The sequence below is a fragment of the Coffea eugenioides genome, chromosome 2 (genome assembly GCF_003713205.1).
Source record: "Coffea eugenioides isolate CCC68of chromosome 2, Ceug_1.0, whole genome shotgun sequence".
In the NCBI taxonomy this organism is placed as follows: domain Eukaryota; kingdom Viridiplantae; phylum Streptophyta; class Magnoliopsida; order Gentianales; family Rubiaceae; genus Coffea; species Coffea eugenioides.
The window spans coordinates 67920898-67942524 of NC_040036.1; positions in this window are offsets into that span (position 1 = coordinate 67920898).

Below are 21627 nucleotides of genomic sequence, written 5' to 3' on the forward strand. Positions count from 1 at the left end.
TTTTGGAATTGATCCAAAATTCCGTTGAACGTATTCATGTGATCCATGAGACTGCCACCCTCCTCCATCTTTAGTGCATAAAGTTGTCGCTTTAGATGCAACTTATTGGATAAGCTTTTAGCCAGATAAAGCTTTTCCAATTTTTTCCAGAGGTCTGCTGCAAAATCTTCCTCATCTATCACATTATTTATGATGTTGTCCGCCACATAGAGCCGAATCGTGCTCGCACACCTTGCGTCCAACTCCTCAAACTCATCATCATTCATGCTCTCTGGTTTCTTGTTCTTTCCATTCAACGCTTTTGCTAAACCCTGTTGAACTAGAACATCCTTCACTCTTCTTTGCCAAAGAGTGAAACTTGTAGTTCCATTAAACGGTTGAATTGAAAACTGTATAGTTCCAAATCCCATGGTATACCACCACCCACTCAATTTCAAATAATTAACCAAAACCCCAACGGAGCTCTGATACCACTTGTTAGGGTATCAGACCAATTATTTGAAAAGAAAAAGACCAACAATTTAATAGAAAATAATATCTAACACGAATGATGAGCAACACATAAGAATTAACGTAGTTCGGCTTAATCACCAAGCCTACGTCCACGGAGAGAAAAACTTGTTCTTACTATGAGAAAAACACTACAAGATTACAACTTGATTCCCAAGTCTCAACTCTTGTATAACCCTCTCACCCACTAAGAACTCTCTCACTCCTTTCTTGTGTGTATTTGTAGTATGCCAACCTACCTATTTATAGAGAACATTACTGCCAAAAAACCAAATAACAATTGGAAACCAATATTATTTCCTAAACTCATATAGAGTAAGAAATAGCATCTAATTCCTGCTAAATAGGGCTTTACTTGACTATTACTTCAAGTAACTAAATCCAATTTGAAAACTAGTTACTTCCCACACCAAATAAGAATCTTAACTAAAAGAAATTAAGCCAATTTCCTAACAATTTTTTAGTCGTGGATGGAAAAATAAGATGAAAAGCAATGACAGTGAAGATAGTTCTTAAATTTTTTTTTTTAATTTTTGGGACAGTGAAGACAGTTCATAATTGCATTAAGGTTTTCTGTTAGAAAAAGGAAAAAGGATTTTGGTAGAATTGAAAAATAGAAAATCTAATGTTTAGTAGAAAATTGATCAAAATTAAACCAATAACAAAGGTTGATAATATTCAAGCTTAACCAGATAAACAAAGGCAAACCAAGTATTGCCATTGTTAACAAAATAGTACCATCGCCGTCTCCCCGGGCAAAAGTGCGTTCAACCTCAACGCACCAATTGCCTCAAGACTAAAACATAACAAAATAATCATGACTTTGTACAGAACAGAGCTAATATGAACAAAGCTAACCTCTAGACTTTGTACTTGAAAAATAGACATGCACTTGCACATGAAGTTCCAATTATCAGATTGCAAAATATCATGTTTGCTTGCCAAAAGGAGGTCATCCAAACACGAATTCAAAGAAACTATAGAATATACAAATCACACACTTTATGAATGGTTTGAATTTGGTGAATGGCAAATTACCATGCTTTCTATAAAGAGACAAAGAGAGAGTTAGATAGGGGTTGGCCTCAAAGTCTTCCCTGTTTTATTAGAACTGTAAGAAACATATTCTACAAATCTCTATGAGATGACTGGATGTTGCTCTACTAGGAGGAGTATAGGTAAAAGTTTAAAGGAAATCAGGCCAGAAAAGGAGATAAATCCAACAGGATTGTACATGAAGTTCCAACTATTGGATTGCAAAATATCATGTTTGCTTGCCAAAAGGAGGTCATCCAAACACGAATTCAAAGAAACTATAGAATATACAAATCACACACTTTATGAATGGTTTGAATTTGGTGAATGGCAAATTACCATGCTTTCTATAAAGAGACAAAGAGAGAGTTAGATAGGGGTTGGCCTCAAAGTCTTCCCTGTTTTATTAGAACTGTAAGAAACATATTCTACAAATCTCTATGAGATGACTGGATGTTGCTCTACTAGGAGGAGTATAGGTAAAAGTTTAAAGGAAATCAGGCCAGAAAAGGAGATAAATCCAACAGGATTGTACATGAAGTTCCAACTATTGGATTGCAAAATATCATGTTTGCTTGCCAAAAGGAGGTCATCCAAACACGAATTCAAAGAAACTAGCATATAATATACAAACACACTGAGCAAAAAGTGTGCTGAATCTCAAACGCACTAATATACAAACACTCTGACCAAAAAGTGTGCTGAATCTCAAATGCACAAAGTCTCTTAAATAGCCAAGATTCAGCACATAATATACGACTGACTGACAAAATCTATCTAGTTGTACTGGTACTTGACATAAATATATAATGGTGCAGAAGCCAAGATAAGCAAAAGACTGAAAAGCATTCGAAGCCCTGTAAGTACAAAAAGGATCGTTAGAATATGTAAATGCGTGATCAACTGACCTGCGTGGGTTTCCGGCGAGATCATTATCGTTAACAGGATCAGGTTGGATCACAACAGCGTCCCCCATCAATACTACTTGTGATAGCAGGATTGAATGGAACCAGTTCTTATATATAGTGTACTTGTTGTTTTTCTTCGGAATAAGGACGTCTTAGGACTGAAGAAGTTAAAATGATCATTATCGTTTTGTGCTAAGTAGAATTGAAGTTGAAATTTGATGGATTAGCATGTTTATGACTTCAAACTTGAAGAAAATACAATTGTCAGGAAACTTGATGCCTTTGCGGTTCGGAAACTTCTAGGAATCTGGAGCGCAATTATCATTTCTCAGACATCATCAACCCAATAAGAGAGGAGTAAGCATTGCAAGCTTTGACGTTGATTATTGGGTAGGAATTAACCAAGAATGATACATGTGTGAGAAGTCAATTCAGTAAGTGCATATGATGGGGTAATAAACAAAAAAGAAAAAAGAAAAAGAGAGAGAGAGCAAGAGAGACGTTCTCAATCTGTGGAGTGCAAAGGACGAGATCGACAAGCTAATTGATTGAATGTTGCTGATCAAAATGGAAAAGTGATCACAGCAGCTGCTGATCTAGTAGCATTAGTCATAGTTCTTAACATTGCATAGGCCCCTCCAATCAATACCTCAACAGCTTATCAGTGTTAAACCTTGTTTTGAACAATTTCCAATTTGAACAGTACTACTGTGAACAATTTCCAATTTGACCAGCTCAATAATGCAAAGTGCCACGCTTATTAAATGCAATGCATAGCCAAGTTTTGCTAAAATAATACTTCAACGTGGCACTTTACTTTCCCTCGAATTTGTCAGAATAAAAATACCACAAGCATATAAATCCAGAATAATTCTGTTTTAAAGTGTCTCGAATCACAGACTTCTTCAGTGATTCAGTCTAATTCGGTGCAGTTAGTGTAATTCTTACAATTTTTAATGTTAATTTATATAAATTTCGTAACCGTGAATTAGTTGCATGAGTAGGCAAACTTCACGTTTATACCTAAGTTGTATCATTTTATACTAAATCTACACTCCCTATAAAAGTGTGCGTAGTATAGATAAGTGAAGCGTAAGCATTATTTTGTCTTGATTCATATAATCGTGAATACAAATTCTTGATTAGTCTTAGCCTAATTGAATTTTCAAATTGTCAAAAATATTATTATTGATACCAAAACTTGTCGTTTATGTTTATGTCAGATTCTGCCCAAAAAAATAAAAAATAGAACAAAACAAAAGAGAAACTCAATTATCGGAGAGAACTGTAAGAGCCTTCCCCTAACTACTGGGCCAAGTAAAATAATTTATTTAATCATGATATTAAGTAAAAATATATATATAACAATATCATGATACCTTAAATAAATAAAGATATTTAAAGAAATAAAAAATGAAAGTATCATGATGTTAAGCACTCCCATAACTAAAATTTATATTTTTGTGGTAGGAGAAAAAGGCGCATAAAATAAAAGTCATCCTATAATTTATGTATGATACTAAACTAAAATTAAGGATAACACATAAAAGCATAGACTGTTTCATTGTACTAGAACCGAAGGAAAAAGCATCAAAAACCACCGAGAAATTATATCTTTTAATCACACAAGAGATTCTACATTAAGGTGACTATAAACATAGCATTAAAGAAATAGCGAAACTTTATATTTATGCGATGCAAGAAAAAGGCATATAAGTCAAAATTTATTTTATGCTTTTATGATCAGAGTAAAAAAGGAGCAAGTATTAACATGAATGCAGGTTTTTTTTAGAATTTGCGTATAGTATTAAATTGAAATTAAGGATAAAGCATAGTCACTTTTGGAGTCAATACAAGGTTATTTATTTGGCTAATTTCTTAGATTATACGTAAAAAAATAAACAATCCGCCAAATGCACCTCTGACATTGGGGTTATAAAAAATTCAGTTGCGCAGTGTCAACCGTCTGCAAAGTTCAACACATTCGCTGACAAAGGTCAACAAATTCAATGGCGCAGTGTCAGGTGCGGACGTGCTGACTGGGCACGTCCGCACCTGAGCAAACAGACTGCTGGTCTGCTCAAATGTCAGGCGCGAACGTGCTGAGTGGGCACGTCCGCGCCAGAGAAACAGTCTGCTGGTCTGCGCATCTGTCAGCGCGGACGTGCTGACTGGGCACGTCCGCTGCCGACAAAAAATCAATGCTATCGGTTGTGTCAGTCGCGGTTTTTAGCGAAAAAATCAACGAAGATTGGTTTTTAGCGTTGGGTTTTTGGATTTTTGTGTTACGGTTTTTGCGTTAATTTTTTAGAATTAGGGTTTTAGGTTTTTAGCATTAGGGTTTTTTCGTTAGGGTTTTAGGTTTTTAGCATTAGAATTAGGGTTTTTAGCATTAGGGTTTTAGGGTTTTGGATTTTTAGCATTAGGGTTTTAGATTTTAGGGTTTTGTGCGGGCAATATAATTGAATTTAAGTTATGAATTATGTGATTTTGTATGTTTCCTTCAAGACATACGAAGTTTATTTTACAAGTTTATAATAAAAAATTACTAATTTTTAGTATTTCAAATTAAGAACAAAAGCTAACACTTATTTTAAATTTTAAATTTAATTACTTTAGTTTTGAATTGGACTAACTCGTATATTTCATTTGGGCTTACATTCATTGTATTAAAGTCATGTAGGTAATTTCTGTTTGGATCAGACGCCTCATCCAAATATCCAAATTTGTTATGTTAAAGGTTGGGTTAAACAATGTGGACCATAATACTTCTGAAAATATTTTTTCTTTGTTTTTCTTTTAATATGTAACTTTAGATATTTTATATGTTTTAGGCATTGTATAATTTTCTGAAAATTATACAATGGATTCTTATGTTCACTGATTTTAATCTAAGTCCATAATTTATATTTATAATTTGTCCCCTAACTTTTGCTTGGATAGTGCTAGGGTCTCAACATTTGCCAAAAATGGATTAATTTTTCATGTTTGGAGTTCTGGCCTTTCTTTATGATGTTAATGCGTATTTTTGTGAATTAATTCTGACTTTTAGGTATAATTAGGGGTTTTAGTAAATTTATTAAGTTTAGGATTTTAATTTAACAATTTCAGAAACTAGATTGAATAATCTTTTGTTTGTAGATTTGTTAATCACTTTGGTAGTCTAATTAACCTAAATTTGAGTAGATTATGAATAAAAGGTTAGTAAAAAAAAGTGATTTTTAAGAATTTGCATTTGGCCCCTTAGATTTTTAAATACATGGTTTTACCCATATTTTTAAGTTTAGCCCCCATGGATCTTTGTTGGCCTTATCAATAACATTGTTCTAAACTCTTTAATCCGTCATTCGTGTTTGTAACTTTAATTTATTATTTGTTTTGCAACGTTAGTGGGTTTCTTTTTAATGACATCCGATCAAGTATTTAGGGTTACACTTTTGTATTTAGGGTTTAGGGTTTAGGGTTTAAGGTTTAAGTAATTAGGATTCGGGGAAAAATAAAATTAATCTAGATGAAATTATACATTTTAGAAAATTAACATTCATTAGATAACTACCTAACACAGCCATTATTTACACGTGATCAATGTTTAGGGCGCATGTTGCCTTTACTCTTCCCCTTACCCTTACCAACATTTTACGGCGTTGTGGAAGGGCAGCAGAATCTCTTCGGTCGTCGTCTCTGACGCTCGCCAATAACGACACCAGGATGATTGGAATAACCACGAGACGATGGATCATCCCTGGAACCACTATCAGGGTCAACGTCATTCGTCTCTAACGCATCGGAAGTATCGCTGCTCTCTGAATCGTTCGTGGAACGATAGGTGACAAAATCTCCTGTCGATACATGACCGGATGCATAACTCGGCTGGTCGGTAGACGGGAAGACCGATGGCTGTCCGAGACTGTAATAATCTGGAAGCTCCAATGATGAAGAAGTGCCTCCCGTTCCACTGAGTAGAGTGAATATAGGATGTAATGCCGCATGGGAAGAAAAATCTCCTGTCATGGGGACATGCTCATACGGAGGTAATTGTGATGAAGAAGGAAATCGTGGATCAAATCCATACATGTCAGCAACTGGCGTCGGTGGTGCAGCAAATGGAGGAAATTGTTGCGACGGTGTTGCTTGTCCACCAATGGTCATCGACGCTGGCTGTGGAATAAACATGTCCCAGATACATGATGCCGTGCAGCCATCCCCCGATCTACTCCCGGCACTGGTGAAGGTTCGAATGCGGTGAATTGCTGAATCGGAGGCGTGTGCGGATGACCAGTATCCATTCCCGTGACTTGAACGCTAGGTTCAACAACGGTCGATCCATCGTGCTGATCATGCCTCCTCTGTCTACCACGACTAGACGAAGGTCCTGTATGAGATGGAACTCGTCGACTAGGTGTCTGGAATGGGATATTTGATGTCCTAGGATGCCCAGAATCGAATGGATCGGACTGTCCTACAACCATACGATCAAACCGTCTAAGGTACTGCATCGAACCATATGCACCATCCATGATGGTCCAGATACGTGGCTGTGCTCTTTCTGCGATATCATCAATATTCAAAACATCCTGTGTCTGCTGACCAATACGTTACATAGCACCCATCTGAAACAAAAAAATGATCACGCAGTTGTTAGGAATAATCAATATTGAGCACCTATGCTACAAAAATGGTTCCCAATAACAAAAGTTTCAAGTAAATGCATACCAGATATTCAAATTGCCCAGAGACTCCCTGAAGCATTTGGCCCATCTGCGGATTCTGGTCACTAGGGTTCGAAATATATAGAATAGTGTGCCCGTGATACCATTTGAGATAATCATTTGATGGCCTGAATGTATCAGCAAGCTGACCTGTGACCTCCGCATTTGCGCGAGCATTCCAATATTGTATCCACGCGCTATGAAATTGGGCCCAATTCCTTCCAGGATAGCCCGATAAATCGAGCTGATGAATCCCCTGCGGATTTGTGTTAACAGGTTCGGGGACGTTTTGCACTAGTCCAAACTGCCGCATGACCCTATCTGAACAGTGAAACTCAATGATGTGCCAAAATACGAGGGGAACTCTAGCACGCCAAATCGCTCGCCGTGTCTGCAGTATCGTGGTAGTGCGGCCAATCTTTCCGCACTGTACGGCATCCATATGAACTGTCATAACAAAAAATTAATTATTTATTTTAACAAATAATAGGGTATATTAGCAAATAGTAACTGAAGTTTTAACATAATATAATACCTCATCCAGGCGTAGCAATGCAATATGCTCACGATAGTAGCTGCTGCGCCTACCCGGCGGATCAACCCCTGTACGTTCGGCTGCCCATCTACCAGCTACCGGAAATTCACCGGTTTCAGGCGCTGGATACACCTCCGGTCGAATGCTGGGAATCCGTTCCCATGCCCATATTTGGAGTAATAGATAAGGGCCGCCTGTGGTAGTAGTAGAAGCACGGCAAGCGTGACACAGACGTGAGTATAAACAAGCTAGAGTCGCTGACCCCCAACTGTACTCCCCCATCGCTTCCAAATCTCGAACATAGTCAAACCAGTTTAGACTAACAACATTCCCGCAGGCATCCGCAAATAGTAGACCACCCAATAAAATCAATATGTACATGCGAGCATACTGTCGGACCAGTTCATCAGGAGCATCCGGCGGTACTGGCGTAGTCAACTGTCTGTACATAGAAGACATCTTCAGGCGGCCACCTTTTAGCATCGCATCTTCCGGCCAAAAGCCTAAAACGTCGTTCACCAGATGTTTGCGCTCTTGTACAGTTCGCCTAACGTGATGCAGTGTCACGGGACGTCCGTCCACGCGTAGACCCCATAGCACTTCTACATCTTGCAAAGTTATCGTCGACTCGCCCATAGCTGGAAGATGAAAAGTATGCGTCTCCTGTCTCCAGCGCTCGACGAGAGCTGTGATGAGTCCATGGTCTACAGTAAGATATCCCGCCACTCGGACACCACGAAATCCTGCTTGATCTATATAGTACGCCACCCGTGGATCCAAATTGCGTAGGGGCTGAAAGAATTTTTTGTCACATCTTCTAACATCAAGGTCTGCACCTACGCCATTGAAGACTGCGCCGGACCTATGCTCGGGCTGTAGATACAGAACACTATCGTCAATTGGTCCCTGTTGTGCGGGGGCCCTGGATCCCATATGCCAACTCTCCATTAACCTGCACTGACAAATTTCAGTTAAACATTATTCATATATTTTGGGTTCGAATTTATATGCTATGGCATTCGTCAGAAAGTTTGGTAACATCAGGTTATAAGGCTAATTTCTCAAAAAATACGTTAAACAAAAATTTGAATTCGATATAGATATTTATATATTTTTATAAATATATTTGGAAATATATTTATCCAAATATAATATTATTTATTTACATATATTTATATAATAAAAAACAAAAAATATATATTTACATGTATTTATGTATAATTATGTTTACATAATTTTATAAATATATTTAATTCAAAAACCAAGGCAATTAATAAAATATCTACAGCTAATAAAATAAGCCAGGTTATAAACATGCAAATTTAGAGATATATAGTTAACAAAGCATAGGCACATGTACACGTCTTTTCAAAATCCAGAACGGGAATACGAATTAAAATTAATATATAGTTCATACATTTTATACCATAGAAATTACAAATTCAAAGGGAACAGACAACAACATTTGATACAGTGGTTATTTATAAAAATAACCACTAAATGGACAATTAGGAGCAGTGTGCCCGGGTTGTAAGCAATTAGTACAACGACGCGGTGCATCAGGACATCTTCGATCCATCTCATTCCTGATTCTACTGGTCTTCAATGGTCCAGGTGCTTTTTGCTTCAGACGATCAGTTAGGAGGCTTAGTTTCAACTCTGCTACAGGCCAATATTTCGGGTCTCTTAACGGGTTGAAAGGACTCTCATATGTGGCTTGATAAGCGTCAAATGTGCACTCCGGCCCGACAAGTGACATCGGATTAAGACCTGACCTAAAACATGCTGCAATCGCATGCGAACATGGAAATCTGAGTTCTCTCCATTTTCCACATGTACACGTGCGATTTCCAATGTCAACGGTTTGAGCATGACCACCTACATGAGCTTGGCGATATGCAGTGGTTATGCAGTAAATTCCCCGCCTATGATCGAACACCTGCACCGAGTGCGCCCTGCCCTTTCGCTCATTTGCAACATATTTCTCCCATCCATACAGTGGCAAGTGATACACCTGATCCCAGGCCATCTTGTGATTTTTCACAAACAAATCCACTGTTTGGTTGAACGTGTATCGGATCAAGGCAGTGATTGGAAGGAAGCGACTTTCTCGCAGCAAGTTATTGAAGCACTCGGCCATGTTTGTTGTTGCATGACCCCAACGGTACCCTCCATCCTTACATAAGGCCCACTGCTCCGGTCTAACGGATCCACCAGTTAGCCAGGCATATGCCTCGGGTGAAATACTAAAGATGACACTCATATAATCCTCGTACTTGCGAGTCTGATTTGCCTTTTCGGCACCCCACATGAGACTCTTTAACCTACAAATATAATTCCCGCATTACTTTAATACTTAGATCAAACTAGCCATATGTAGGAAAGTAAAAAATAATTCTTACGGGTAACTACATTTCTCCAAAATATAAAAAAATTACCTTTCATTCCTAAATTTCTGAGTGAAATTACTGCGAATGTGAACCAGGCAGAATCGATGATCCCGTGGTGTCGGTCTGAAATTACGCATACGTTTTGTACATCTCGACATACGTGAATGCGCAACAATCTCATGAACCAAATCCAACTTCGATTGTTCTCCTCATCAACGAGTGCAAATGCTAGAGGGAATATATGGTTACAGGCATCAAATCCAACCGCCACTAGCAATTTCCCCCGATATGGCCCCTTTAAGAATGTTCCGTCCACACAAATGACCGGTTTTAAGTGACGGAATGCTTGGATAGCAGGAGCAAATGCCCAAAATATATAGTCAAAAATCGTCTGCGATGCTGTACTCAATGGATGATGGTCCCAAACTACACACGTCCCAGGGTTGGACAATTGTAGTTCTTGTATGTATGTTGGGAGTTCTGAAATAGATGTCGGCCAATCACCATAAACAATGTCAATTGCCCGACGTCTGGCGTACCAAGCCTTTTTGTACGTCACATCGACATGAAACTCCTTTTTCACAGAAGTCTGAATTTCCTTCACTTTGTACAGCGGACCATTGATAATGTGGGGAATAATATGTTGGCCAATTAGATCGGCACTCAACCCCCGATGGTCATTGGTATTGCACACACGGACACATGTATGCCCAGGTACAAGTGACACGATCATCCACATTTTATGAGAGGCACGGAGGGTTGCACGAAGTTGCCAATGGCACGGAGGTGTGGAGTTTCGGGCTCTACAGCGCACAAACCAAGTTGTAGGTGTGCTAGCCCGGACTTTGAACTCTCTGTTCTCCTTTATGGACCACAATTTAACTGCTCGCTTTACATGCTCTTTTGTTTCGAACAGTTGGCCCAACTCCAATTCTTTCGTGTGCTCACTCCAGAACTTTAGTTTTTCGGCCTCTCGAGTATCGAGCGGGTCAAATTGCAGTATAGCATCAACTCCTGCTTCATATCTCAAACTGGGACCTTCACTCCCGAAAAATGGTTCGGCTAATGTCGTCTGATCCCGTGCTTCGCTAGAATGAACCGGATAGACATCATCTTGGTCGTCGTCACTACCAGAATTGTCATCATCCGGCTCTGGTTCGGAACCAATTTCAACATCAACTAAATCAATGTCGGTATACGGAAGAGGGTCTAACATTGAGGAAGTTGGGATATCCGCAGCATGAGCCATAATTGTTGACTTATGCATACTTGGCTGACTACTAGTGGTTGGACGGTCAATTTCTCTGCAGCGCATATTGCCTTTTCGTCGTCCTGATCGGGACGGGAGATCATCGACCGTCTCTACTTCAGTAAGCTGACTATACTGGAGATTCGTAGGGTCGAATAAATGGTAAGGTGGTTCGGCCTGAATCCCACTTCCAATTTCAAAAGTTTGACTAACATGACCACAATAATTCGAAATCTCCTCAACTTCAATATAAATTTCAGTGGGTTGTCGACTACCAGATTTTAGGTAGTACATACCAGCCACTCCATTATCATCAACCAAAGGCATCGCACCAAAAATACCAGGTTGGGGGCAATTTCGAAATATCAAATTTATCCTTTGCCTATTTCGATCTAAACCCATGATATTGTATACTCTGTCTAATAATTCATCGTATCCCACAATTTCTGTCAAGAAGAGAACTTTTTTGGGCATAGGTGGATCGTAAAAAATTGAGCCTGCAGCGTATACAATTTTTCCTCCCCAATATAGTTGCAGTAGCATACAGTTATCGCTCGACATATTAAGCCTAATTTACACATAAGTAACAAGGTGTTATAAACTTTTTAATGAACATATATATTTACATGCTTGGTTACCGTAAAATATTTAAATATAATTACCAAATATAACTGGTAATTATTATCACAAGCAACGCCAAAATTAATTATATTTTTATTCATTTATGTATAATCTCCGCCAAAATAGTCGCTTATATAGTTTTTATAATAATTTTAGTAAACTGGAATTTCACAGCCATCCTAAATAAATTTCATTACTTTAATTTTCAAAATAACCTGATTAAACTAAATTTTAACCATAATCCTAAATATACTTCAATTTATTAATTTTTAAAATAAATACATTCACCTAACCTCATTATTCATGTCCCTAGATGCCTTTGTATTCTAAATAGAACATGATTTTTTACTTAAATTTTGTATTATTATTAAATCATTATCAAATGCATAATAGTTGTTAATTAAAGAAAGATTCATGTATTCTAATAAGCAGGAATTAATATAATGAAATATATTTATAAGTTATAAATTATATAAATATTTATATAATGAAATATACAATAAATATTATTAATTGAAATATTATAAAAACACCATATTTATAATATTATAATATTTATAATTAATATTAATGTATATTATATATTTATAATATTATATATTTATAATTATTATTAATGTATATTATGTATATTAAATATTTATATATTATATATTTATATATTTATTTATACATATTATAAATATTTTATTTTATTTACGAAATACTTTTATATATTTATAATATATTTATATAAATATTATATACTATATAAATTATATAAATTATATTATTATATATTATATATTATATATTGTACATTTATACAAAATATATATATTAATGTATATTTATAATATACATTTATATTATGTATTATATCTAATATAATTATTTATACATATTATAAAAAAAATTTTATTTAAAATTTTATTTTATACATTTATAATATATTTATATAAATATTATATACTATATAAATTATATATTATATATTATATATTATATATTATATATATTATACATTTATATAAATGTACATTATACATAATATATATTAATGTATATTTATAATTTACATTTATATTATGTATTATATATAATATAATATATTTATACATTTATATTAATATACATAATATTAATTTTACATTTATACATACTATTAATACATTTATATATTCATATTAATATATTAATACATTTATACATAATATTAATATACATTTATAATATATTAATTTATACATTTATATATTATTCATTTATAATTTATACATTTAAAATAAAATACACTTATACACTTATAAATATATTTAATTTATGTATTATATATAATATAATACATTTATATATTTTTTTATAAATATAAAAATATATTTATCCATAAATATTTATAAATGTATTATAAATGATATCTTACGAAAGTCCTACGTACAGGAATTCTTCATCTATACCAATCTTATCTCCTCAAATTTTTTTATTGATTCTAAAAACTAAAAATTTTAATTAATTCTTCTACTAATTCTATATGAATCATATTATATAGTAATTCTATATGAATTCTATAATTTTATATAAGCCAAGGTCGACACCACTATAGAACCATCACCACTAGTTAACTCTTTTTGTTGCACTTCAATATTATAAAATTATAAATAAATTTAATACACTTTACATTAACTATTAATTAATATAACATAACAACAACATATTCATGTATACAGAAAACATGTTTAATTAATATCATTTCATGACAGTATAATATAACATGTAAATACATAAATAAGCTAAATGTTTAATTAACATAATATAAATAATGTAATTAATAACTAAAGTAATAATAATTATAATACTAACCTGTACGAAAAGATTCGTAATCTGAAAAAATTTCGCCTTTACTAACACCGCAATTGATTAGCACGGCGGCCTAACACCGCAATTGATTAGCACGGCGGCCTTACGTAACACGGCGATACCAACACCTGGTCCCTGATGTTAGCCCTCGGCTTTCACTTCAGCAGCGAATCTACTTTTTTGTAAAAATAAATATTATTATCCACTAATCAATCTCAATTTTTTAAAATCAACTAATAACATTTCATTTATAATAATATAATTAATTTATACTATGCTGCACCAATTAACCTGATAATGAAGCTGCCTGTTCACACAATACTCTGTCTACTAGCTCTAAAAAATAATCGAACACTTTTTCCACTACTATCAATCTGTCAAAAAAAGTTTCGGTCAACGAATTTTCAAGTCGCCAGCAAATCTGCCTAACCCGAGAGATACTGCTTGAGAGAGAACTTTCTTCACAGATTCCGATTGCAAGAACAAAGAGCACCTGGTCTCTTAGAGCAAATTTGAGACTGAGAAGTGAGAGTGTTCGGAGAGTGAGTGAGAAATGAGAGTGAGCAGACGGAAATTTCGTGCCAAACCATTTTATATCGAATTGAATCAAATCTAGCCGTTCATTTGAACGGCTAGGATTTTTTTTTGGAAAAATCTCATTGCGGCCGGGTTGATTGGATACGTCCGCGGTACTCATCCACCAATAGATTCCCACGCTTTCAATAATTTACGTACTACTGCAAATTTTTCACGTGGCCTTGCTGGCCTTGGTCAGGCGCCTGATAGTCAATGTCAGGCACCTGACGCCTTTGACTGTCAGGCGCCTGACGCTTTTTTTTTTTCAAAAAGCTGTCAGCAGCCGTGCTGACTGGGCACGGCTGCTGACAGCTTTTTGAAAAAAAAAAAGCGTCAGGCGCCTGACAGTCAAAAGGCGTCAGGTGCCTGACATTTGACTGTCAGGCGCCTGACCAAGGCCTTTTTGACCCAGCTGACTGCTTTTTAAAAAAAAAAAAAAAAAAACCATGCGGCCGTGCTGACTCAGCACGGCCGCTATAGTTTCAGAAAACCAACCTGTCAGACGTACATTTGGCGGATTGTTTATTTTTTAACCTATAATCTAAGAAATTAGCCTATTTATTTAAGGGGAAAAATACCCAAAAGCGCACCAAAAAGGCATAAAAGATAATGTACTTCATAGTATTACAACAAAAGAAAAAACCATTAAACTCTAAGGCTCCGTTTGATAACACTGAATCTGAATTCTGAATTCTGAATTCTGAATTCTGAATTCTGAATTCTGAATTCTGAATTCTGAAATAATTAATTTGCTGAATTTTAAGTACTGAAAAGTGATATATGAATGTCTGAATCTTAATGCTGAATCTATTTATACTGTTTGATAAATATTCATAATTTAATGCTTAATAAGCTAGATTGTACAATTTTGCCCTTCTATCTTTTAATCCAAAAAGGAAATAAAACCTATGATTTAATTAACTTAAAATTGTTAGGTATGAAAATGACAATGATTGTGAAGAACAATGCATACAATGACAATGTTTCTTTGTGTGGGAAAAGGGTATGGTTTCATCGTTTTGAGAATGGGAAAACGAGCTTTTAATACTCTAAAAACACGTTCAATTACATTTCTCAATCTTGCATGTGCTTGGTTAAAGCGTTCTTCTTTTGATCTTGGACGAGAAGCATTTCGAAAATCAGACAACCAATATCTAATATTTCGATATAGTGCCATAAAGCCACGTGTGTGTGGATAAGCTGCATCACATAAATAATATTTATCTGTACAAAAAATATATATATCAAAATATAAATGTTTGTGGATGAAAATTACTGCAAAAAAATACTATTGTTAAAAAAAAAATTTGAATCAGGTTGTTTTGTTTAATTAGATAAGGATTTTGAATGTAATTAACAAACAGGGATATATTTGGTAGATAAGATAAAGTAGTTGAAGTAAATCTCTTGATTCTTATCAAATTAAGCATTCAGCTACAATTCTTGTGCTGAAAAAAATACATACAAATTCAGCACCACTTAATAAGTTCAGCAGGTGAATTTTTATTTATCAAACACCCACAACATCTGAATGTCTGAATGAATTCAGTTTCAGCACTTTTTATGTTATCAAACAGGCACTAAGTGTAAATGGACCTTTATCTATTTAGAAAATAAATATAAACACTCATCATATGCCCAACAAAATGTGTACCCAAAGTTTTATTTTAGTGTTGGGAAAAAATGTACAAAAGAAACAGAACACTTTTATTTTTCTTTTGCTTTCTAAATTAATTTTTCGTTATTGTCACTTTTTACCTCTTGGATATTCATTTACGAGCAGTTAGACAAGTTTGTGGTGAATTTTGCCGAAGTTTATAAACTTTGACCAATTACTTTGCAGACACTGTGGCAGATTTTTCTCTTTCTTTTTACATAGCCCAGAGATACAAATCATCCTATACTATTTCACTGTCTTCAATTACCTAATGTGATTGGATGTTTGCTTTTTTTTTTTTTAAATTGAAGCTAGATTATACTTTGCATAAAGACCAGCCATTGATCAATTGTTGTTCGTACTTTCATCATATTTCCACCATTAGTTTAAAACATAAAGGAATGGGTTTGTTTGCTCACCATTCACTTTGTGTTTAGATGCAGATCTTTACAACAGGGATGAGGGGTAGGAGCAGTCATCAGATGGATCGCTCATGAGCTGTTCACGGCCAAGATTTTATCAAAAAAAATTTTACGGTTCAGATCACTTATTATACCTCATTTTTAACAACGTGTGTGGAGCTCACAAAAATTTGTTCTAAAGTTACACGTTGTACAAATAAAGTTACTCCGTGTGCAAACAAAGTTACGCGATGTGCAAAATGCACAAAACAGGAAGCAAATAAACTAGATTTGAACCAGCCAAGTTTCTCTTGCTTTTTTTTTTTTTTTTTTTTTTGCTTCTCATACGCATTGTTCGTTTTACTATTAACAACACATTTCACTGCCAGCTCCAAAATTCCAAAAACATGCATATTGCCAGCTCCAAACAAATACTAAGTATTTGTTTTGATAGAGTATTATTTGAAATATTATTTGGAATAATTACTATAACATTTTTTTTGATGTGATGTATATGAGATAAAAAGGTGATTGAAAATATAAAAGATGTATTGAAAAATATGTTTTGGGATAATTTCACTGTCCAAACACTCTCCATGCAATTAAATGTTTTTGGGTGGACGCTTCGCTATATTTTTCCCAAAATATGATTGCAATTAAATGTGGACACTAGTTGTGCGCACAGCTTTCCTCAACTAGTATATAGAAAAAGCTAAGGCTTCTACTAAAGCATTGATCCACGTGTGAGGATGTGGCAGAGAGGCCACTTGGAGTCCTTTTTTTTGCCAATAGCAGTCTCATAATTACTATTTTGCCCAAAAAGAGAAACTTTAGGCCTTGTTTGGCATGCAAGTTTTTTGCCAAGTTTGTCTACTACAAGTTTTTTAAAAACTTTAACTACAGTAACTTCAAAAAATTTCTTAGAATTTTTAAATTATACACTTCAAAATATTCAAAAATTTACACATTTCAAAAAATTTTTAAAAACTTCTACAGTAAGCTATAATAAAATTTTAAACAAACTTTCAAAAAACTCACTTACCAAATTGGGCATAAAAAGAGAACATACGTATTCTTTTTTTTTTCGAAACGATAAATGATTTTATAGATGAACAAAAACTTTACAATTTCAAGTAAAGACTTGAGGGAACTACACAGTCAGTGCTAACTATCACTGAGGAATCCAAAATTCCTGGTCAACAAATAAGTTTAGCGCATGAGCGCTAATTCTATGAGTAATATGGTTAATATCCCTATTTACTAGGCAAAAGGAACACATGTGAAACAGGTACTTAAAGCTATGTATATCCTCCAGCAGTGTTACCAGTCGCATATCCGAAGATTTCGGCTGCTGGATGAGGTGGAGTGTCTACTTATTCTGGACCTGAACTTCTAACCTCTCCAACTTCTGTACAGCAGCTTTACACATCAGTAGCTTAATTGCAGTTAGTTCATCAATTAGCTTATGGCCAGAACATATTTCCTGTAAAGCCCATCCTCTCATCAGTTGTTGATTATCCAAAGAGACAGTTGCTCTGATCCCCATTTGGGGGCTGGCCTTGCTCTTTTCTATAGCAAACCTTTATCTCAGAATGCCTGCTGTTTCTTCTTGTTGCTGGGGGGGGTTACGGCTGATCTCCTGTTTCTTCTGTACTCATCTTAAAAGCTATGACCGTAGCTTCACCATATTCCAACCATTCCTCCTGAGCTTCCTGCACTATTCGTAGTGGGGGATGCTGCTTACCATCAAATTCCTTCGCGTTTCTACTCTTCCAGATCTGCCAAAGAATGTTAGCCATGAGAGAAATGTGTTCATATCCCTCACTTCTCGACCTCGCCTCCATCACCGAGGTCCACCACGAACTAAAACAGCCTTGCAGATTTGTAATTCCCTCCCAATGGATAGGTGCCATTCTCCACACCAGTTTAACATGAATACAGTTAAGTAACGCATGTTCAACCGTTTCACAGTCTTCTCCACACACTTTACATGTAGGATCACCTTGTTGTGTTCTACTGTGAATGAGGTGTCTTACAGGTAAAGCTTGGTTGAGACATTTCCATAAGAAAAGCTTCACTTTATGCTTAATATTCAGTTTCCACAGGTGCTTCCAAATTTTCTGACCTTGGATACTCCAACTAGTACTAGCTGGCCCCCTGACCTCCTGCTCGTAAGCCTTCAGCCCTTTAGTTTGTACCCTGTAGGCTGATCGCACTGAATAATGCCCATTTGAATTATCAATCCAGAAGTTGCTGTCTCTTTGTCTATTAAGCTAATGGGGATGCTTAGTATTCCTTCTACCTCCATGGGGGTGAAATTCCTAAAGAGAAGGTTCTTGTTCCATCTTTTGTGGACGATCAAGTCTGCCACCTTAACCAAATTAACTCCTTGTGGCTGCTGTGTTGTCACTCTTCCATTTGGTGTCATAGGAATCCAGCTGTCCTCCCAAATGTTAGTACTCAGTCCATTCCCAATCCTTTTTCGAGTTCCTTCTTCAACCATCAGCCTAGCTCGCATCAGTCCTTTCCAAATCCATGAAGCATTCCCAGCAACTTTACACTTGAATATAGATTGCTTTGGGTGATATCTGGACTTTAGCACTCTACTGACCAGCAAATTTGGTTGAGTGAGCAGCCTCCAAATCTGCTTTCCCAATAATGCTAGATTGAACGTCTCCAAATCCTTGAAGCCTAAGCCACCTGCCTGCTTGTCCCGCGACATCTTGTTCCAAGCTTTCCAGTGCATCTTGTTCTTCCCATTCTCCTCACCTCACCAATAGTTGGCCATTGTGGAGTTAATCTCCTTGTACAATTTTTTAGGTAGCTTGAAGCAAGACATTGTGTATGTTGGCAGTGCCAATGCCACTGACTTGAGCATAATCTCCTTACCTGCTGCACTCAAAAGTTTATTTTTCCACTTTTTGTCTCTGTTGAATACTGGATTTAATGTATCCGAACAGCTGCTGTTTAGATCTTGTTACCACCATTGGGAGACCCAAGTATTTTCCTTGGCTCACAACATGGATATTTCCTAAAGCTTGGCTGACTTCCACCTTCGTTTCCTGCTGCATATTGTTGTTGAATATGACTGAGGATTTTTCCAGGTTAATCAGCTGGCCTGTTCCTCTTTCATATACGTTAAGTAACCTTTTGAGCTCTGCTGCATTTTGGGAATCAGCTTTACAAAATATCAAAGAGTCATTTGCAAAAAATAAATGGGTTAGTCTTGGTCCCTGCCTGGTGATTTTCATGCCTTCAATTTTTTTCTCAGTCGCAGCCTTTTGGAGGAGATTGGAAAAGCCTTCCGAGCATAGGAGGAATAAGTAGGGTGACAGTGGATCACCCTGCCTAATTCCCCTTTGTGGCACCACATACTCCTTGACTTCGCCATTAACCAGGAACGAGTAAGAAGCAGTAGTAATGCACTCCATGATCCAGCTTCTCCATTTGTCATTGAACCCCATTTTCCGCATTACAGCTTCCAGGAACCTCCATCCCACCTTGTCATGAGCTTTAGACATCTAATTTCACAGCCATAAATCCTTCTTTCCCTTGCCGTTTGTTTTTGAGATAGTGTAAAAACTCATGGGAAATCATAATATTGTCTAAGATTTGCCTCCCAGGAACAAAAGCTGACTGTGTTTTACTGATACAGAAATGAAGAACCTGCTTCAGCCTATTAGCTAGAATCTTTGCTATGATTTTATATACTGCTGTGCACAAGCTAATAGGTCTACAGTGCTTAAGGGATGTGGGAATCAAAATTTTAGGAATGAGAGAAATGACTGTATGATTAACAGACTTGAGCAGATGACTAGTGTGGAAGAAAGTTTGGACAGCACCTATCAAATCCTTTTTAACTATGTTCCAAAACTTTTGGAAAAAAATGGGAGGCATTCCATCTACACCCGGAGCTTTATCAGGATTCATAGAAAAGAGAGCTGATCTAATCTCCCCTTCATCTACAGGTTTTGTTAGGTTATCATTCATACTACCTGAGATTGTGTGTGGAATACCATTTAACACTTCCTCCATTTCATTTGCGTCTGAAGTCTTGAAGAGTTCTCTATAATAGCTAGCAATCTCTACACTGAGCTCATCTTCATTCTTAGTCCATGTGCATCCTCTCTTTGGATGTTGACCACTTTGTTCCTCCTCCTTCTCCCCTCCACAGTGGCATGGAAAAATCTGGTATTTTTGTCTCCTACCTTGAGCCATTGCACCCTTGCTTTTTGACCCCAGTAGATCTCTTCGTCTCTATAAGCCTCTTTCAGTTCATTCTTAAGACTCTTCTTCCTCTCTCGCTTCGCCTCAGTATCACACAGATTTAGTTGCTGCAGTTGGCCCTTGATTTGCTCTATCTTTTGTTTTGAATTGCCTTGGATTTTACTGTTCCACTTCAGTAGATTTACTCTACACCTTTTCACTTTCTGCACAACCTTGAACATCCTTGAGCCATCGTCCCTTTGGTCCCATGCCAGTTTGACTATATCCAAGACTTCATCTCGGTGGAGCCACCTTTTATCAAAATAGAACCTCTTCTTTCTCTTGATTTGTGTTGGATTTGTCTCTATAATCAGCATGCTATGATCTGACGCAAATGAATCCAAGTGTTTACACTTAACCTTATCAAAAATTTGGAGCCAAGGATAGCTACATAAACCTCTATCCAGTCTTTGTTTTATCTCACCCGCACCTACCCAATTATTACACCAGGTTCAAGGATGACCCTCAAAACCAACATCCTTCGTCCCTCCAGGTTCCACCCCATTTTTCTTCATTTGAGACAATGTCATTAAAGTCACCGGCCATAATCCATCTTTCTCCCCACAAAACTTTCCTAGCTTGGAATAGAAGTTGAGAAAGTACTGTAAGAAGCATCCAAAAAGTTCATTTCCTTTATTTTTGAAAATTTTTGCTGCTCGATACAAATATTTCATTATGTCTTTTAATGAACTTTTTACCTTCTATGTTGATAAAAGCTTTTTCTACTCATCTTTTATTCACATGGGTAAAGCTGGAGGAGACGAGTGGAAATTCATGTATGAAACTAGGAGTTTTTTTTTTCATTTTTAATAAAGAAACAGGTTTTTTTCAATTTTTTCAACTTTTTATCTATGCAGATATAAAAAAGACTTTTTTTTGTGTTAAATGTTTCATAATCTTAGTCTAATTCTTTAACTATGATTTCAAACTCTAT